Here is a 22,473-nt window from a genome sequence, read left to right as displayed (position 1 = left end):
AGCAAGAGTGAACATGAAAAAGAGGAGACAGCGAGCATAAAATTGAGAGGAGAGAGAAAGCATAAGACTGAGAGTTGAGAGCAAGCATAAGAAAGAGAAGAGAGAGCAAGCATAAGACAGAGGTGAGAGCAAGCATAAAAATGAGAGGAGAGAGCAAGCTTAAAAAAGAGAGGAGAGAGTGAGCATAAAAATGAGAGGAGATATACAAAAGGTAACTGGGGTGTCCCTTCCGGTGGATCCTTTAAACTATCTCCTGGGTTTACCTCCTTCAGGGGTATCTAGAAAGACAAACAAATTGATATCCTATATATTACTAGCCGCCAGGAGACTTATCCCGTTCTGGTTATCCAAAACACCTCCTCCACGGTCCGGATTTCTACGCTTGGTGGCTGAGATTTGGACAATGGAGTGATTGACGGCTTCGGTACACGACTGTGTTCCCCAATTTATTAAAATATGGGAACCATGGGACCTTTTCGGAATACGGGACCCCCATGCCATCAGATTTGCCCTAATCCCAATTCAATCCTGTACCACCTGTGTATATGGTCTGAACTGATCTCAAGGTTCTAGACTCCCTTTAATACTACGCTTATTGTGTACATTATAAGGAATTGATCTACAACACATTTGTGTCTTGTTTTTGTAAACACTTTTTTATTACATATATTTGTTACTATATATTTTGCTTTCCAATATTTTTGCGTTACAATTTTATACTTACTTTTTGAAATCCCAATAAAAATACAATTTAAAAGAAAGAAAAAAAAATAAGAGGAGAGAGCAAGTATAAGAAATAAAGAAAAAGGTGAGCATGGGAAATATATGAGAGAGTGAACATAAGAAGTAGAGGTGAAAGAGGGTAGAGCGAACATAAGGAGAGTGAACATGAGAAATAGACATAAGAAAGCGAGCATAAGAAAAGGAGAGAACAAGCAAAAGAAGGAAAGGTTTGAGAGAAAGCGCAGACAGCAAGCAAAAGAAAAAGGGGAAGGAGATAAAAAAGAGGAAAAGAAAAGAGGGGATGAGAGGGATGATAGTAAAGAACAGAAACAAGGGAAGAATCATCTTGAGAAAGAGAGAGGAGATGGAATATAAGAGACAGGTAGGAAAACTTAGGAACAAAGCGCAAGGGTGCATATGAGAAAGAGAGGAGAGTGCAACCATAAGAAAGGTGAGAGCAAGCATATGAAAGAGAAGAGAGAACGAGCATAAGAAAGAGAGGGTTGAGAAAGCAGGCATAATATAAAGAGGGTAGAGCAAGCATAAGAAAGAGGAGAGAGAGAAAGTATTAGATATAGAGAAGACAGTGATCATAAGAAAGAGAGGAGAGAGACAGCTAGCATAGGAACGAGAGGCAAATGTAAGAGAGCAATCATAAGAAAGGGGAAAGATAGAGCAAACATAAGAAAGAGAGGAAATCGACCATGGGAAAGATATGGGAGAGAGAGGGAGCATGAAAAGAAAAGAGAGAGAAAGAGCAAGTATAAGAAAAAGGTGAGAGAACTACAATAGGAAAGAGATTAGAGAGAGAATACGTAAGAGGGAAGGAGAGTGCATAAGAAAGTTGGGAAAGAATGGGTGTAAGAAAGCGTCAAAGAGAGAAAGCTGAGTTAAAGGGAAGCTGCCATTAATGACCTCAGTCAGTAGGATGAAGATAACAACCCCAGAACCTGAACTTTCAAAACAAGTTTGCAGAATCTGCTCCCATTTTTCGTCTTCAAAGATTGATTTGAAGGACTGAAAAGGAGACTGGTATAGAAAAAATGAATTTTGGGGGAGGCACAGAAAGAGCGAGAGAGATATATTTTTTTTAAATTGTGAAAAAAGGTGAGAGAAGGGGGCAGGACGAAGCGACAGGGAAATAATGAGAGTAGTGTATACTTTTCAGTCTTTTTAATCTTAATAAAAAAAGGATACTTATATGATATCTAAACCTCATAAAGTTATGTCGCCCTTGTAGATTTGCTCATCATTAAATTATTTATGATTGCCAACCTGCAGAAGCTGCCATGTGCTGCAGAAAAGGTTTCCAAGTATAATTATTTATCATTTATTCATATGATGACACTGTCAATGTAAGTCCACAGCGTGGGACAACCTGAGGACAGCCAGCAAAGGGATTATAAAAGGGAAGTCATTGGCAAAGGAAGGCCCTGGAGGTGCGGCGCTAAGTCAGGCAAGGGCAAGGTGGTTTGTGTCAAAGGAAGAAAAAGGATCCTGAGAAGCAGAGAGATAAACACGATCATTTTGCACAGTCATTGAAGGCAGAAGTCCTCAAAGGCAGAAACCAGAGCTAGAATATAAGAGAGCAGTACAGGCCGAGTGCACAGAGTCAAGATGGCTGACAGCAAAGGAAGCAATTCTTTTCATTATGAAAAAGAACCACGGGAAGCATTACAGCTAATGTAAGCTTTTCTTCCCTTATTCATTTTTTACTTGTATATTAAAAGGATTTTAGCAAATGCAGAGACTTTTGGGGTTTTCTCCTGTGATTACTGACAATGTAATTCAATGTAATTCTTTGGGTAATGGGGAGGGCCTATCCAGTATGCAAGTATTTGGGGTCTGGTGCCCAGTGCTTGTAATTTCTGATATACTGCTTTCATTGCTCCTAACATTTCTCTTCTGCTCCCCCCCATCCCTTTAATATATTTGCAGCTTTTTTTCCTTCATAGTATATATGTTCTTTGCAGCCTCCCACTTCTAGATTCTTTGGCTTAGGCATGGATGACATACACTAAATTGCCAAAAGTATTGGGACTCCTGCCTTTACATGCACGTGAACTTTAAAGGCATCCAAGTCTTAGTCCGTAGGGTTCAATATTGAGTTGGCCCACTCTTTGCAGCTATACCAGCTTCAACTCTTCTGGGAAGGCTGTCCACAAGGTTTAGGAGTGTGTCTATGGGAATGTTTGACCATTCTTCCAGAAGCACATTTGTCATGTCAGGCACTGATATTGGACGAGAAGGCCTGGCTTGCAGTCTCCACTCTAATTCATCCCAAAGGTGTTCTATTGGGTTGATGTCTGGACTCTGTGCAGGCCAGTCAATTTCCTCTACCCCAAACTCACTCATCCATGTCTTTATGGAACTTGTTTTCAGTCAGGAAGGGGCCATTGCCAAACTGTTCCCACAAATTTGGAAGCATGAAATTGTCCAAAATATTTTGCTATGCTGATGCCTTAAACCCCCCCCCCCCCCTCCACCAAATGATTTGGACTAGTGTACAAAGCAAGGTCCCTAAAGACATGGATGAGCGAGTTTGGGGTGGAGTAACTTGACTCATGTCTTTATGGCTCAATGATAAATTCATTCTTTGCAAAAAAAAAAAAAAAAAAGCAAAAGCCTGTGTTTTGGGGACTAAACAACCACTTCATCAAGGCTTAGGAATTTTGACTGTGCTTAGACAGACTCAAGTGAGCAGAAACGAAATATATTTGCACTGCGATTTACTATTCGGAGCAGTTTTAGGAGGGCAGGTTAGCCTAGTGTTAGTGAATGCAGCAAAGGACCAAAATCTGTTTAGGCATAGGTAAAATTCCTAAGCCCTGATTAAGAATTTGGATTTGTTCTGCTATGAGTCCATTTTATTATTAAAAGATCTTGGACTTCTGGACATTTGTTTGACACTCTCTTTGGATTATATGTATGTGGATCTTCAACTCTAGGTCTTTTCCCTGTTCCTGAGGGGAGTTCCCATTTTGTGGAATGCTTCCGAACCAGAGCCAGTGTGCTCAGTGACAGTTTCAGGTTCTCTTAAAAAATATACAGAGCAAAGCAAACAGGTACTTTGGTTGGCAGACAGGCAGAGTGGTTCAATGACAGTCCAGGTACAACGCAGGAAAGGCTCAGATTCGTCAGGGTCAATCTATAGTCAAAAGGCAGACAGAGATCAGAGAGTAGTCAATATTCGATCCGAGGTTACCAACGAGGGAATCCAAACAGCAGAGCAGGACAGGCAAACAGAGAGCTTGGAGCATGTGTTACAAATGTAATATTACAAGCATGAGACTGCAGACTTGGCTGGCTTAAATTAGGTTTGGTCTCCACCCAGAGACTGGCTACATCAATCACCTCGCAGGTGGCTAGACAGATAGGGAGAATGCATCATAGCCAAAACCAGGATGCTGGAACCAGCAGCTATGATGGAGCAAGAGCGCTACAAGCTCCTGAAACCAACACCCCATTTGTTCTTGTGCCTTGGGATGTCTATATCATCTATCCCTGGAGGCAGTAAAACAGAGCATCACATGATTTGGACTTGGTAGAACCTTGCAGCATATCTGTGCATGAATGGGTGATTTTCCCATGTGCAGATATGCCTCAGTCCTTTAGCCACTTGCCGACCAGCCGCCGCACTTTTACTGTGGCAGAATGGCATGGCTGGGCAAAACAACATTACCTTACGTCGCTTTGCCTTTTGGCCACTAGTGGCGAGCGCGGCCGCAGCGTGTCCCCAGAGCCGATGCAAGTGCCCGGCCGGCGCGATGACAGTCGAGCTGTCTCAGTCACTCATGACAGGGGAGTAGAGACAGATGGTGTGTTCATACTAAGTATGAACACCGATCTCTCTCTCTCCTCCTAGACAGTCCTATCACTCCTACAGTTAGAACACGCACTAGGGAACACAGTTAACCCCTTGATCACCCCCTAGTGTTAACCCCTTTCCTGCCAGTGACATGTATACAGTAATCAGTGCATATTTATAGCACCGATCGCTGTATAATTGTCAACGGTCCCAGAAATGTGTCAAGAGTGTCCAATTTGTCTGCCGCAATATTGCAGTCCCGATAAAAACAGATCACCGCCATTACTAGTAAAAAAAAAATAATAATAATAAAAATGCCATAAATCTATCCCCTATTTTGTAGACACTATAACTTTTGCGCAAACCAATCAATATACGCTTATTGCTTTTTGTTTTTTCATCAAAAATATGTAGAAGAATACATATCGGCCTAAACCGAAGAAAAAATTAGTTTTTTGGTAAAAAATTTGGGATATTTATTATAGCAAGAAGTAAAAGATATTGTGTTTTTTTTTTTTCAAAAATGTCGCTCTTCTTTTGTTTATAGCGCAAAAAATTCCCTTCACTTTCAGTGAAGAAAGTGACATTGGCTACTGGTACTAATAGAGGGGTGAATCTATCCAGCAGGGACGCAGACAACCATAAAAGCTTTACAGATCTAACACTTCTACACTTTATCCAAACCTAAAAAAATGACTATACACATACACATTAAAGCCCAGTTTCAGCAAAACCTTTTTCTTTTTGAGTAGGGAGGGGTTAGATCTTGTGTGTGCCCCTATTGGAAGGATTGCTTCTACCAGTGCAGTCTCACCAGTGCCCCATCAGTGCAATCTAACCAATGCCCCATCAGTGCAGTCTCACCAGTGCCCCATCAGTGCAATCTAACCAGTGCCCCATCAGTGCAGCCTCACCAGTGCCCCATCAGTGCGGCCTCACCAGTGCCCCATCGGTGCAATTGCAGCTTCATCAGTGTCTATCAGTGCAGACTCATCACCACAGATTAGTGTAGAAGAAAAATTACTTATTTGCAAAAAAAAAAAAAATTGAAATAAAGAAAAAGGCTACAACTACAGCCAACAGAAGAAGAAGACAAATCTATGAAAAGTTGAGGGGTACTGATGAAGACTTTGACTTTATTATTGCTGTATGTGCCATGCCTTCTGAAAAGAAAACTGTTGTTGCAAAATGGCTTGTATTCATTTTTATATAATAAAGAAAAAACATACTTTCTGGTGTCTGGTAGTATATGTTCTTGCAAGGGAGAAGGCTACAGGCTGTCAGACTGATACAAATATGAATACTTTAAGAATCAATGACCTTGACTTGAACACAAGAAGTGAATAGATTTGTTATATTACAGAGAACATTTAGAAATTTTAATTGTGCTTCAATAGTATGCAGAAAATGTAACCTTTGTCTGGAAATCCTCCTGAAAAACAATAGTGCATTCCCTGGTACATAAGTAATTACAGCATCAAAGATGTATATCTGCAGTGTGAGATCTAAGGCATTGTTAACTTGGACTTCTATTCACAGGAGATTTAAAGTGAGAATTGGTGATGTCGTTACTGTGCTGCTCATTGTTCTCCTTGTTGGAAGCTCTGACATGAGGAAGCAAAGCCCTGCCTCTACCAAGATGGACGCCTCAACCAGTGTTGCCAACCTACCAGTTTGAAATTTACTGACACGAAACCCACAAATTACTGGCACAGTCAATTTTTTACTGACATTTCCAAAAGTTACAAAATTACAGTTTTAAGTACAAATTTCAGTAGGCTACAAACAAGTACAATATACATTTAGCAATGTGATTTAAGGTAGATATTAAGGCAAAAAACATATTTATTTTCTTATTTTATTTTTGATATCGTAAGTAAATAGCTCAGGGACAGGACTCAGGGGGATAAGAAATTAGAATGGGCTGCGCACACACATGAAATTGACTCTCACAGTGACACTGACAGCAGTTTGCAGCAGCACAGATGATGATGACACCTCACCCACATGACACGTCCCCTCCTGAGTCACAGTGACAGTCTCTCTACACCAGGTGGTCCATTCAGTCCACTCCGGTCCAAACAGCACTCACAGTCCCGCTCCCGCATGCGAAGTTCTGATCTTAGTGTCACAGCCATATTTTTTAATGGCAGCCTTTTCATGTCACTGGCATTTGCTGGCAGGAGAAAAGTGCCCATTTTTTACTGACTGCCAGTAAAAATTCTATTGGTTGCCAACACTGGCCTCCAAAAAGATACAAGGTGAAGAACAGTAGAAGTGGGGGGCGTGGCCGGCCGGAGACTGTGATGGACGCCTAATCACACAGCTCGTCAGCCAGGGGAAAAGATAAACGACACAGGCCGCACCAGAGATCCCATCCACAGCCATCCTTGCTCCTGCCACACTGGAGAACTAAATGCAGGCCTCCAGAAAGAGATTCACGGACCATAAACACCAGAAACTGACTGAATTCGCCTACAAGCCGGCGATCAGTGAGCAACAAGATGGCGCCGGCCCGAACGGATCGCGGGACTCATACACAGACCTGCCGGATGAGATCCCGGAGCATCATCAAGATACAGGTACTCAGGCTGAGACCCCTTGCTCCCCAGAAGGTGACCCCCTGCCAGGCAGCCCAGCAAAAGCTAAAATGAGGCTAGATATGCCGTCGCTGCGGCCGCAGCGTCAGCTAATTGAGGCCCAGGCTCCAAATCCCTTCACTATGCACCAGGCCTTGCACTCATCCATGGCCTCTTTCCCCACCTCAGGCCAGCCGATCATCGATACCACCCTAAAGGACATGCTAATATCCTTGCAGTCCTCACTTATGACTGACCTATCCTCAATGTTTCATAAAATCACCTCTGAATTACACTGACTAGATGACAGAGTGCATAATACTGAAAGAGGCCTCACTGAATGTACCACCACAATTAATGAAGTCATTGATTCATATGAAGCTGTAAAAGAGGAACAATCGTGGGTGTGCGCCAAGCTGACCGACTTAGAGGACAGGTCACGCAGGAACAATATTAAGTTGAGAGGCATCCCTGAGTCCATACCACCTGCAGACCTTCCCAGGTACGCAAAAGAGCTGATGCACACCATTATACCTGAAGCACCTCCGAGGGATGTTATAATAGACAGAATACACAGAATCGCTAAACCATCCCACTTGGCAGCCTCGGTCCCAAGAGATGTCCTCATGAGGGTACATTTCTACCACATTAAAGAAAAACTCCTCATGGGAATCAAAGCTAAATCACCTCTTCCTGCTCCATACACAGGGATTCAATTTTTTCCAGATCTCTCCAAGTTTACCCTCCAACTGCGACGCCAGATGAACCCGGTCACCAAGAGCCTCCAGAACCACAAGGTGCCCTACAAATGGCGTTATCCAGCCACTATCCTTGTTGTGAAGAATGGTCAATCTCATTCGATTGTGGACCTCGACAGAGGTCTCAAGCTCCTCCAATCATGGGGCATAATACCAGAACCTCCTTCCACAGCTCCAAATGGCAGAGGATCTAGTCCACCTCAAGGTAACACAAAAGGCAACTACACCTAAATGGCACACAGTCACAAGTCTAAAGGCCGAACGACGCCATTACAGCTCCCCTGAGCTCTGACACCATGCGAACCCCTGTTCTCACTCTCCCGAGTTAATAACTTTTTGAACCCCAATACAGAGGCTTTCAAGGTGCTACGCACCTCCTCTATATTCTTTGCAGTATATTGCTTTCATTAGTTCAGCGACTCTACCACTGTCAAAGCGGTTAACGAACTTCCCAACCTCACACATTGTGCAGTGCTCTTTGTTCCTTTTCTTTTTTGTTATCTCTAACGTATTACTCTATTTGCAGTTTTTTGGGCAATTTACTTCCAGATAGTGATCTTCCGTCTTCCTACCTCCGGACACAGCTGCCAGGTATCTTGAGACACAGAATCCATCGACGAACTGTAAGTGTTATATAATTCACTCACCAACAACACATTCACAAGATGCCGATCAACATACTATCGATAAACGTCAACGGACTCAACCACCCCGCCAAACGTCACTCACTATGGAGAACCGCTTCGGCTCTCAATAGTGACATTCTGTGTGTCCAGGAAACCCACTTGCTAGCATCACACGCTTCCCTTTGCAAAAACCACCACTTTCCTCATGTCTTCCACGCAACGCACTCCACTAAAGCTAGAGGAGTCATGATAGCGATCAAGGATTCAGTAGATTTCCAATTACTAAATACCACAACAGACCCCGAAGGTCGCTTTATTATCTTAGTATGCAACATCAATAGAGTGACATACTCTATAATAAATCTGTACGCACCAAACTCCCATCAAATGAAATTCATACGCAGAGTCATGCGTTCCGTCAAATCCAATCAAAAGGGCCACGTAATAATATGCGGGGACTTTAATCTTGTACCGGACATACACATGGATTCCACATCACCAACCAAAAGGAGAGACTCACCCTTGAAAAAATTCATCTCTTCCCAAGATCTTTATGACGTATGGCGCTGTCACCATGGATCAGAACGAGACTTCACCTTTTTCTCCTCCAGACATAGCTCGTATTCGAGAATAGATTTGTTCCTAACCGACAAATACATTCTCCAAAAAATATCAAACTCTGTGATCCACACCACAGTATGGTCGGACCATGCCCCTATCTCAATTACCATACAAGATTCTAACCTAGGGCAAAACGCATTTATATGGAGAGCCAACAACTCCAAAATGACACATACGCCACAGAAATAAAAGATCACATTAACGACTTTTTCATGTTAAACAAAGGCTCGGTCTCCAACCCTGCCGTGGTGTGGAGTACGCACAAAGCGTACATGAGAGGAATGTTACTTAAAATGGGTGCTTATCACAAAAGAAAGAGGACGCAGCGTGTGGACGAACTCACGGCCCAAATAGAGAGCCTAGAACTAAAACATAAAATTACCCCACATAACCCACTGACAAACCAATTACTCTCCCTAAGACAGGAACTAAAGGTTCTATTACTTCACTCCTACGAATTCCTTCAAAGGAAATTCAAAGCGACTACCTATTCCACTTCCAACAAAGCGGGGAAAAAACTCGCACAACGAATTAAGGGTAGACGGGTGAAAACTAAAATACCTCTTTTAATCCACCCACACACGTCAATCCCACTAAGTAACCCTCAAGACATAGCTGATGCTTTTAGTGCCTACTACGGCGACCTCTACAACTTACACAGGGACCCTCACACCCCGCAACCTACACAAACCAACATAGACCACTTCCTCCACAATCTCAAACTTCCTACTCTGACTGGCGACCAACTGACTGAACTAAATGCCCCCTTTACAACCCAAGAGATTAAAGCCACCATAGACTCACTACCTAACGGTAAAGCACCGGGACCCGATGGTATGACAGGGGAATATTATAAACAATACGCACCTCAACTGATTCCCCACCTTACCGAACTCTTCAACCACGCTGCCTCCTCTTCCTCTTTTTCAAAGGAATACCTAACAGCATTGGTTATAACATTACCGAAGCCAGGGAAAGAATCAAATGTCTCCCAAAATTTTCGCCCGATATCCCTACTCAATCTCGACCTCAAAATCTATGCTAAAACGATTGCAACAAGACTAATCAAAATCATGCCAATGCTAATCCACCCTGATCAGACAGGGTTCACTAAAGGCAGACAATCTTCTGACGCCACCAGGAGAATGATTAATATCATACACCAAGCTGAAATTACAGGAACGCCTTCTCTGCTCCTATCCCTGGATGCAGAGAAGGCATTCGATAGAGTCCATTGGACTTACCTGCACACAGTTCTCAGGAAATTTGGATTTCAGGGTAACATCTTGAACGCCATTATGGCACTATATTCCAACCCAAAAGCCCAAGTGTATACGGAAGGAATGTTGTCCCATCCGTTTCCCATTACCAATGGCACACGCCAGGGGTGCCCATTGTCACCGATCATATTCAATTTACTCATGGAACCTCTAGCGGAACACATCCGCTCCCACCCTAGCATATCCGGCCTACTAATTGGCAATGTACATCATGAAATCAGCCTGTTCGCTGATGATGTTATTCTTATCCTTACCAACCCGTCTAGCTCCCTGGCTGAAGTACAAAAATTACTAAACTGGTTTAGCTCAGTATCGTACTACAAAGTTAACACTAACAAATCCTTTATACTAGATGTCAACATAGATGCCACTTTGAAAAATTTACTACAAACGCAATATCCATTTATTTGGGCAACTACAGATATAACATACCTGGGAATTCACTTACCAAGAACGACTAAAAACCTTTACTCATGCAACTTCCCACCACTTCTCCAGACCATCCAAGCGGCCTCCCAGCAAATAGCAAAACATGAATTGTCTTGGACAGGCAGACTAGCGGCCTTCAAGATGATTTGCCTTCCCCAATTGCTTTACTATTTCAGATCTATCCCAATCCCATTGCCAACTAAATTCTTCAGATCCCTCCAAACATTGTTTAACAGATTCCTGTGGGATGGCAAGCGCCCCAGGTGTGCCCACTCCAAACTGATTAAACACAAACTAGCCGGTGGTATGGGCTCCATAGATTTCGAAGATTACCACTTGGCAGCTATTCTAGCCCAATTACCAGGGTGGTTCCAACCCAGTCCAACAACACTATGGGGACAAATAGAAGAATCATCGCTCATCCGCCCTAATCTAAAAACCTGGTTACTCAGTATCCCGTTGGGTTCCATAGTACCGACATATTTATCTCCTACCATGAAGGCCTCGGCCCACGCATGGTCGAAACTAAAAGCCTCCCACACATATGCGTCTGTCACCCCACAATCCCACATACCATTGAATGTTCTTCAACATTTAATGCTAGACCTCTCACTAACATCTTGGACTAGGAAAGGTATACAATCACTACAAGATATACTTCACGATAACAGCATTAAAACATTTCCCCAATTACAATCTGAATTCAACCTCGCTACAACTGAATACTTTACTTACCTACGCATACGCCATCGCCTAAGTACCATTATTCTCCCTAATTATACCATCCACCCAAAGACCTGGGAATACCTCACTAATACTGACACAAAAACCAAGGGCATCTCATATTTTTACAATACTTTCCACCAAAAACAGACCTTCTCCAAAACAACTGAACATCGTAAATGGGAAAAAGATTTAGCCTGCATATACACAGAATCCCAATGGCAGCAAGCACTTAAAACTGTCTACAAAGTCACCAAATGTGCGGCCCTCTGGGAGCTCATGCAAAAAATTTCCTTACGTTGGTATCTAACTCCAGCCAAACTGTCAACCTTTAATCCCAGAACCCCCAATACCTGTTGGAGATGTAAATCATCCACAGGAGACATGCTCCATGTTTTCTGGTCATGCCCCTCCCTTCGAACCTATTGGGAAAAGGTCTTCCGACTAATATCGACGATAACCCGAATCAAGACCATACCCTCACCTGCACTAGCAATCCTAAACCTAACTATTGAAGACATTCCCTTCTCCTTCAGACATGTCACTACACACATACTCCTGGCAGCGAGACTCAACCTGACTAGACAATGGAAGTCGGACAATCAACCTACACTAACCCAAGTAGTGGACATAGTTGCCCTACACTTCAGCTACGAGATCACATCAGTAGCCCACACGGGCCACGCAACAAAAACACACACTAACTGGCAACCCTGGAAAGACTGGACTGATACTGCATCCCCCATATGATCACCTGGTGAAACAATACTATTTCTTGACCGAGCAATACTGTACTCTCTCCTAACGTTATCTCACAAAGGTTCTGCTTAATAACTTTAAGACATACTCAGTTTTATAAGAGTTGTTCACCGGCGCTCTGCGCTGGGGTGGCACTAAGGATCCCAATTGGGGTGCCACACCAGGGTAGGGGGCTACTAATGATAATAACGTGAAAATTTTCTCTTTCCCCTTTTTAGGGTAATTGAAACTTGTTCATAAATTGTTTCATATGTATACCGCGAACAAAATATTCACATCCTGTTAAAGTATATCTATACCTTGTTAAAACACTTTGACGTCGTTGCACGACGTACAGTTCTAATTGTACAATGTATTTCCTTGCAAAAATCTAATAAAAAATATGAAATAAAAAGAACAGTAGTAGTAGCAGTAGAAAAGACAGACGTTTATGACACCGTTAGGGTTAGAGTAAAGGGACTTTGAGGAAGAGGCCTCTCTCTTTGAGCTTGGGGCTAAGTACCCTAAATGACCTGTCCCAGAAGCTAACATACAAATGAACAAACCGGGACGGTCATAGCAAAGATAGAAGTTCTTAAAGGAGAAGTGCAGCCAAAGCTTGTTTGGCTGGGCTTTTCCTATTGATCACAGGAGTGCAATTCGTTTTGCACTCCTGTGACCAGTTTTCAGCAGAGAGCGGGCTGAAGTCCGCTCTCTGCTGACATCACGGATATCAGTCCAGACACCGTGTAATACAATGGGAGTCTGGATCCCCTAGGTGCCTGGAATGACATCTGTCTCAGCCCCCCCCAACAAGCCGATGAGAGCTTAGACGGCCCGCTCTGCCCCCTCCAAAGCTCAGCGCTCCAATGAGCATGGAGGGAGATGAGTAGAGAGCTATCACTGACAGTCTACAGCTCTCTACTCATGGAGCTATGAAAACTGAGCGATCAGCGGTGTTCGATCACTCGGTTTTCAGTGTAGAGGCGCCAGCGTCAGGCCGATGCTGCATCCACTTAGGTAAGTATAAATATGGGAAAAAAAGAAACCCATATTTCTCATTTAAATAATATTATATTGTAAAGCGCTGCGTAAACTGTTGGCGCTATATAAATCCTGTATAATAATAATAATTTGAGTTCCTTGATTCAGTTATTTGATAAGACAATAAGATGTTGTATATACAGTGTGTGCATATATATATATGTAGCCCCCTGTTCCTAAATTGGGGTCATAGTGTAAATTTAGTTTTTGGCTGAGCTCTAAACAGCTTAGATTTGATTGTATAGTTTATTTGGTTCTGCTCTAAACTATTGCTAGTAGGTGTCACTGGTACCACAGGCCAGTATGAGAATTGCAACTAGGTTGAGCTATTTAATGAATATTCTTTTTCCAGTAGGAGGTTCCTGGCCGCTGTGCATTCAGGGAAAGGGGTATTTATTGGGCAGAGTCATGTGCTCTTGTGTCTTCTATTACCTCAGGGCCCTCCTGGCCAGAGGATGTGTTGTTGCAAGTTCTGCAAGTAGGCCCAGAAGCCTGTCTGGGGCCTACTAATCCTGCGGAGGTCCTTAGGCTATCTTACCTGTATGGAAGAAGCCGAGCCAAGCTAAGGAGATCCAGGGGAGGACCCTTGCTGGAGAGTGCCAGGAAGAAGGCTGGTCTCTCAGGAGGGCCTGGTAACTCATTTTGAGGACACACCTATACCTCAACTACTCTTACAGTGTTGCCGGACGGCTTAAAGGTTCTGACACTGTGAAGCTGAATCCTATTCTACAATCTAAACCGTGGTAACTAGCTCCTGGCTGCTAAGTCTGTGAGAGAGGCCTATCCAAGAGTGCTACTGGCTGCTAAGTTTGTGAGAGAGGCTTGTCCAGAAATTCTACCGGCTGCTAGGTCTGTGTGAGAGGCTTATCCAGGTAGTCAAGGTATGCTAAAAGAGAAAGCTGTTTTACCTTTGGATTCAAGGAGTCTGTAAGTGATCTGCAAATGTATCTGAAACCTCCCCTAACCCTCTCTCCTACTACTTCGTTCCTTATTAAAGCATTGCAAATCTAGAAAGTGACTTGCGCCCAAATTCTGTTCTAACTTCCCATTATAGCCATGGACTCTCTGGAGGTACCTCCTTGCTCCGAGTAGGCCCAGGGGGAGCTATATATATATATATATATATATATATATATATATATATATACACACACACATACACACATATTTTAGGGCCAAAAAGATGAGGTTATCAAAGAGCAATTTTTTATCAAGGAGGCTGCAACAATACAAAGGTTCAATCTCAGGGTTGTTATGTGCAGATCTTTTTGCAATAATGCTCTGGCACAAATCAATACAGAAATTCCCTAGGTACCAGTCATTTTGTTTCTCTGAAAAAAAGTAATGTGCAGAGTTGAACAGAAATCCTGGTTGCATTTTGCTAGTAAGGTGTGAAGTTCTTAAAATCTGCAATCTATTAAGCTTGGAAGAAATGCATAACTCCCACATCGCCAACAACTCTGCTGCCAATCATAAAGGCTGGTCTTCCTGTTACAGAAAGTCAAAGGAATATGTGGGATGTGGCAATGAGGGTGCGTGGATGGGTGGGTAAGCTATTCTAGGGAAGTAGGCAATCAGATGGCATTGTCACTGTCTGAATGGGAAAAATTACGCTGTCTCTTTTTTTTGCCCTATTTATCAACAAGGTTAGGCCATGTTAGCACAAATATGATGATGATAATGGCCTTATGACTTCTGCAGCTTTACATAATTTGCTGCGGCATTGTTTAGACAGAATGGAAAATCAATACATTATTATGTAATTTCTTTGTACTCCAGATAATGTGCCCGCATATTCCAGGTACCTTGAGATTTCTGTTGTAGAATTTTCCCAGTGGCAAAGCAAATGTCAGTAAAATCCTCACAGAAGTACCAACCTATTCATTAAAAATTTGTGTTTTTATTACTGCATGTGTCCCTACTGAAGTTAAAAAAAAAAAAAGACAGGTTTTTAGTCTTCCCTACTCTATCCAAACTATTCTGGCTGAAGTTTTCAGTCAATGCAAGTTTGAGCTTAAAGGGTTTCACAAAAAAAAGTGAACTCACAACAGCCTCCCATCCCTCTGGCCCCCACTACATGTAGCTTATGTGAACCCCATCTTCATCCTCTCCAGCCAGTATAATGGTCTGGCACTTTAAAACATCACTATTCAGCATTGGATACTGCGTAATAACAAAATGCGAGCACTCCCTGATTAGTGCTGGTCACATGACTGCACTGACCAATGAAAATCTTTTTGAGTTTCCTTTTTCTCAGGACACCACTCAGTACTCAAAGTCCCACACCACCATCTTCTCTTTTGACATTATCAGGAGACTAGCTGTCTCTTCCAGTGTCAGGATAGGGATTTGAAGCCACAACCTCTGCTATGTCAAGCAGTAGCTCTCCTTGCTGAGCAACCTGATGATGGGCAGCATCCTGTCTGAACCTTTGGATAATCTTGTCTTGTACCCTGTTTCTTGTGAACCTTGAGCTCTTTACTCTTCCCATGAACTTTCTATTTAAGCCACACCTTTGCCCTTCCTGTTTGCCAGATTACTGTGCTCTCTTCAGCGGATATCTTGCTCCTTTGTTTACCTGCAGCTGTCCTTATTTTACTAACACTCATTACCAACTTTTGGCTTGTTCCTCAACTACGCTTCTGCTTGGTCCCAACCTGCAATCACTTGTTACTGACCTTTGGCTTGTTTACTGATTATGCTTCTGCTTGATCCCTACCTGATATGTGCTACTAGACCCCAGCTTGCTAACTTACTGGTGGGGTGAACCTGAGGACCACGACCTGATACTAACAGGCAGCAAAATCCATCCCCATCCTCAAGAGATCTGGTGAATGCTGGTTAGACCCAGTACCTTGGGTGAGCCTGCGTCATCCACCAGGGTGACCTGCTTGAACATTTATCCAGCTTGTTGATGGAAACCTCTCTACAGCGCTATAGCTACTGGTCTCCAAGCCTGACCCTTGATTGTGACATCCAGGTACTTTGAGTCAGCCCCCTGAGGACGCACAATGGAACATGCACAGTGATCAGTAACCCAGGAGGCTTTGGGAAGTGGGGGTATGTCATTTTAACATAGCTGAAAGTGGCTAGCCAGAAGAGGTACATTACCCCCCATCCAAAAAAACAATAATATGCAATTGCGTAATAGGGAGGTGGGAAACCTTGGAAAGAAAAAGATGAAGGTCCGATTTAATGATGTTTTAATAAGTACAAAGCTAAATTAAATTGTGTCTTTTATACCTGCCTGGAGTTCAGTTGTAACCGATTTATTTCTGATGAATTATCTGCAGATAAGAGATTTTCAAACCATGAACATTCACGGGTAGGTTCACACTCTATCCTCAGCTGCCTCCTATTAAAAATACCTTGGTGTCTTTCTTAAGTTTACCATGTGACTCCTTCCATCCCGGAGGTCAGGGTGCATATTTTTGTGCTGAAACTAAAATAGAATACGAATGAAAATATTAAAGTAAACCTTTGTCTCTTCTTGAATCCTGATAGGAATGAACACACCTCGTTTGCCAGGGTGATAACGTTTGCCTATGCAGTGAATGTTATTTTCAGGATTCAGACAAAGATCAGAACAACACAAAGCTCTGCCTGTTATTTGAGTCTTGCTGATCTTCACATTTTTTCTTTGCACTTTTTCTTTTAGAGTGGTTTAAGAGATCACTAGAGAAGAAAATTATTTAAACAGCAGCTCCAGCCAAACACTTTATACACAACTGAAACATTTATATAAAGACTTATTTACCTGCTAAATTACCTGTTCTCTTACTCCATATGGGCGCTGATTAGCGCTGGTCACATGACCACACCGACCAATGAGAATTTATTTGAGTCCCCTTTATTTTCAAGAACACCTCTCATAATTCCAAGTCCTGCACCACCATCCTCTCTTCTAACATCATCAAGAAGCTGGCTGTCTCGTCTGGATTGTTTGAGCCACCCACTGATTACAATCGGCGGTGTATGTGCAGTGCGGCAGTGACTAACCTGAAGCCTCCTGGGATTCATGATGTCAGTATCACAGGAGCATTTGGGGGACATGTCATTCTCACCTGGCTAAAAGAAGTTGAATGTGACAGGACTCGCCCTGATTACAAGTGACGGTGCATGTGCAGTGCGGCACTGAGTAACTTGAAGCTTCTTGGGATTCATGGTGTCAGTATCAGAGGAGGCTTTGGAGGGGGTACATTATTTCTATCTAGCTGAAAGAAGTCCAAAGTGGCAGGACTCGCTCGAAAGGTACTTTATACTCCCACCAAAAAAGAAAAAAAAAACGCTCACCTCACTTATGCTTTACAGCTGTATAACATAGATCAAGAACAAGATCTTTAAGAGCCTGCTGACCTGAAAGACTATGATCTTTTTCTCTGCGCCAGTGATTGCCTTACTCTCCTCCTCCAGATAGGAAGGCTTAGGGTGTGCATGACCTGGCTTACACCTGGAACTAGGCATCTAAGAGGTTACAAGCTAGCAGGCTATGGTGTGCCTAGAAGGACACTGACCTAATTGCATGAACTAAGGCCGATTGGGGTATTAAAGAATGGTCGTAGAGAGGAATGATTTTGCTCTTGGTCAGGGCGTAGCTAGTGTCAGGTGAACTTTCCACCAGTCCACACTCATGTTTTTTTCTATTAAAGTTCATTATTGTTTTAAAATTGTAATCTATGTCATAGTAGCTGATTGGTGAGTTGTCATTGAGGATTTTCATCTTGTTCAACATGATTTTCATCTTGGTCAACATGAGCAAGAATGAGGAGGGGCCTGGCTTGGGTATAGCATCTTTTACTAAATATAGCTAAGCTGCAGTGACCTGGTGTTGATAACATGGGCTACATCTACAGGCAAGTGTTGAATCGTATATACACATATAATGAGTGTGCATCCCCAAAAAACAGATCAACAACAACAATGAATATAGTATAACATAAATATGGTGTCATTCAAAGTCCAGCGATAAAGATTTCTCATCAAACAATTTATCAATGAAAAACAATTTGTCTCTTAAGATCAGAACTTCCACTATCCACTGATGAATTGGCTCAATCTTGAATTGACTAGTTAGACACCTAGGGCCCACCACTGCAAATATAAATGGGCACCAACCAAAAGGAATGGATCCCTTTAAAAGAGATCCAACCAGCATGATGATACTAAGCCTCCGGTCAGCCAGTGGTAGTCACAGCAAATTCCCACTGTCACGGTTCAGCGACTCCAGAAGTCCAGGCAACCCGGGCTGGCACATCATTGTTTATAAAAAGGAACAAAGGCCTCACGTATTGTAAATCCGCTAACATTTTCTTTATTAAAAATGTATGCGCTCTTATTCCCCTGACATCAACATGGGGACAAGGTATTTTGGGGTGGGGGGACATGTGGCCTGGTATGGTTCAGGAGAGGGGGGGGCACTCATTCGTCTCCTTCCCTTTCCTGACCTGCCGGGCTGGGTGCTCGGATAAGGGTCTGCTATGGATCTTGGGGGGGACTCCACGCTGTTTTTTTATTTATTTGGACATGGGGCTCCCCTTCAAATCCATACCAGACCTGATGGACCTGGTATGGATTGGGGGGGGGGGCCACTCCGTTTTTGTAACTATTTTTCTTTTGCTGGCAATGGCATTGTATCGCCAGCAATTTAAATGTCATTAGATTTTCTTTTTTTCTTTAGAAATGTCAGTTTTTCTGCAGTAGGTTTTATCCACAGTACAGATGTGCCACTTTACAGGCAGACTATGGCCCCCCCCAGGTACTTTATTTAAAGGAATTTTTTATTTTTATTGTTGCACTTTAAGCATCATTAAAATCCCTGCTCCTCTAAAAACTTTTTTTGCATTTATACATGTCCCCCAGGGCAGTACCAGGACCCCCATACTTTTTATGGCCAATTACTTGTATATAAGCTTTCAAAATGGGCACTTTTGGTTTTTCAAGTTTGGGTCCCATAGACTTTAATAGGGTTCGCCGTTCAGGTCAGAACTTTTTCTTTGTTGGGGAGTTCTGGTGTTAACCGAACGGGGGTTATTCAACCCATCTCTATTCAAAAGTTGCTGGGCATTACGTCATTGAGCAGTAAAGAATACATCTTACTGCATGGCACTGCAATGCATAAATGTGACTGGGCCCTTGGAAAAAAAAAACAATCACTATTGCCTGTGAAGATTAGCAGATAACCTCAAAATTGTCAATCACTTTTGTTTCTCTATCAAAAAAGAACCTATCTTTGAACATATATATATATATATATATATATATATATATATATATATATATATATATAATATATACTATAGATTGTCACATCAGCCAATGCTGTTCATCTGTTCATCTTATCAATGACTTTTAGATATAAATCTGAAAGCCGCTGATCTTTTTATTTTTATTTTGCTCGTTGTGTTTTATTTCCCAAATATGGGAAATAATATTCTTGTGTAACAGTACTTCAGCACGCAGGCTATCTCCATTATGCTGCTGGGAGAAGAACAGACAAGGTTCGGAAATTAAAACGTAAGAAAAGCCTTATCTGAGAATGGTGTGTCAGGCACAGGTGGTTTACACCACCAGCCAATACAAGAGTTTTATTAAATTTGTAGTAATTGTGATTCAGGAGGGAAAAAGGAAGAGTGATATCTTAAACTAACATGCCTGATATATTAAGTGGTTTTCTGCAGCACAATGAGCTCAATGGATTATTGTTTCCTCACCGACGGGTTACTCACAATCCTTTATTTTGAAAGATGTTGAAAATTCAATTTTTTATAAAGATCCTTTTTGTTTTTGGAGCAACCTTGAATTTTATACCAGGCAATTACTTTCCAACATTTTCAATTTGCTTTGATTTAAAGACAGTTTGGACATTCATTGAGATTACTGCTCGCTAAAGTCTACAGGCGGCCTAAGGTGGAAATACTCAAAGCAGAAGAGAGGCTGATAATTAGAGATGAGCGAATCAATTTGTATCGTCAAAAGTCTCAACAAATCCGTCTGGTTTGCTTCAAGCCAGTAAGAATTGATTCCCTTTATCCAGTAAAATTAATTTGCTCATGTGAACTGGTTTGTGGAGTTGGCTGGCCAGACTAACAGTCCCATTAAACTAGATCAGCCATTTGAAACTTATGTTCATAGCAGACTTCTCTTTCATGAGTGGTCTTTTGCTCTACAACTACTATATCTCTAATAGCATCTGGACTCCAGCTCACTACACATTGTTCTCTACTTTGGGAATTCTCACACATTCTGAGTCATGTATTCACATATTCATTGTTTGTATCTAATGTATAACAACATGTCTTATGTAGGCACTCTTACCATATGTTCCTTATCAATGACAATCCTTAGTGTACTGAATTTTTTGGAGTCTCCTCCTTTTTTCTTCTTTGGTTGTTGTAATGTTTGTTATGGCCCTCTTGGCCTATTTTCTGTATTCGTCCTAAGACGAATAACAGAATAACCCCCTCTCTGTTCCCACCCCTTTGTGCTACACACCTTCTTTCCCCTCCCCCCCTCTCTTCCTCCTTCTCACCTTCCTCTCTCTCTCCCCCTAGGCTAGGTCCTAGCCTGTCTTTATACCGTCCTAGCCTGTTTGTATACAGTCGTAACCTGTTTGTATACAGTCCTAGCCTGTCTGTATACCGTCCTAGCCTGTCTGTATACCGTCCCAGCCTGTCTGTATACCGTCCCAGCCTGTCTGTATACCGTCCCAGCCTGTCTGTATACCGTCCCAGCCTGTCTGTATACCGTCCCAGCCTGTCTGTATACCATCCCAGCCTGTCTGTATACCATCCTAGCCTGTCTGTATACCGTCCTAGCCTGCCTGTATACTGTCCTAGCCTGCCTGTATACTGTCCTAGCCTGTCAATATACCTGCAGACCACGACTGGTGGGAGGAAGCGAGCCAGGGCCGCCACTATTTGTCTTCAGGCCAGGTCCAGAGGTGCAGGTGTGGGCCTGCGGACCAGGGCAGAAAAAAATTGTGGAGACACCGCAAACATCTCCCCCGCCACCTTCACCGTATACATGGGCAGGGCAAAGGGGGTGGAGTCATGGGCGGAGTCAAGGGGACAGCAAAATTAGGTTTCGCCTAGGGTGTCAAAAATCCTTGCACCAGCCCTGATTGGACATACTTGAGATCATCCAGTAGTGGTGAGGTTATGGGGGTTTGGAGGTAATCTGTAGTCTATTCGAGCACAGGAGAAGGAAAGGGACTGGTCACTATGCTTGTTGTGAACCAATGAGCGGCCCCTGAACCACTACAGTTGATTAACATGCTGCTCAAGTTTAATATATAGCCATCGCAGTGAATCATTTTCTATTACATGCTCAACACAACTTTTAACCAAATTACAGCAGGAAAAAAAAAATATTAATATAGAAACTGGGGAGGTAGAGGTGCAAGCATCCAGATAGCGATATTAGTAATCTGTATTTCAAATACAAAATTTCATCATCCATTAAATTATCTTTCTTCTATCTTTAGAAAATGACAAAAAATAAACACCTGATCCCAGATGAGGCTTTGCCAGAATTAATCTATGTTTGAGATACCTTGCAGCTCAACATAAAATAATGAGTAAAGATATATGGAGCTTATCTATCGACATGTCTATTTTACCAACATCCCCAACCAATCTATAGAACCATATATGAAAAAATCAAATAGGACTCAATCAAATAGGCAACACATTTTCAATCAATTCAACCAAGTATTTGAATTAAACATCCATAATCATTTAAATTCACGAAAATGTGATAAAATCAATAATAAATAATAAAAGGGTAGGTACATCACAGTGTTTAACCACTAGCCGACCAGCGCACAACGATGTATGTCTGCACAATGGCATGGCTGGGCAAATGGGCGTACAGGTACGTCCCCTTAAATTGCGGCATTGTGCCCGCTGCCTACTCTGTGACCGTACCCGCGGGTTCCGTGGACTCGATCCCCCCCGGGGGCCCGCGATCATGTCACGGAGCGGAAGAACGGGGAGATGCCTATGTAAACAAGGCATTTCCCCGTTCTGCCTAGTGACATGACAGAGATCACTACTCTCTGTCATCGGGAGCAGTGATCTCTGTCATGTCAGTGGTTGCCCACCCCCCCCACAGTTAGAATCACTCCCTAGGACACACTTAACCCCT

The sequence above is a fragment of the Aquarana catesbeiana genome, linkage group LG11 (assembly GCF_042186555.1).
Source record: "Aquarana catesbeiana isolate 2022-GZ linkage group LG11, ASM4218655v1, whole genome shotgun sequence".
Lineage (NCBI taxonomy): Eukaryota > Metazoa > Chordata > Amphibia > Anura > Ranidae > Aquarana > Aquarana catesbeiana.
The sequence above is the reverse complement of the archived record's forward strand: the minus strand, read 5'-3'. Positions refer to the sequence as shown.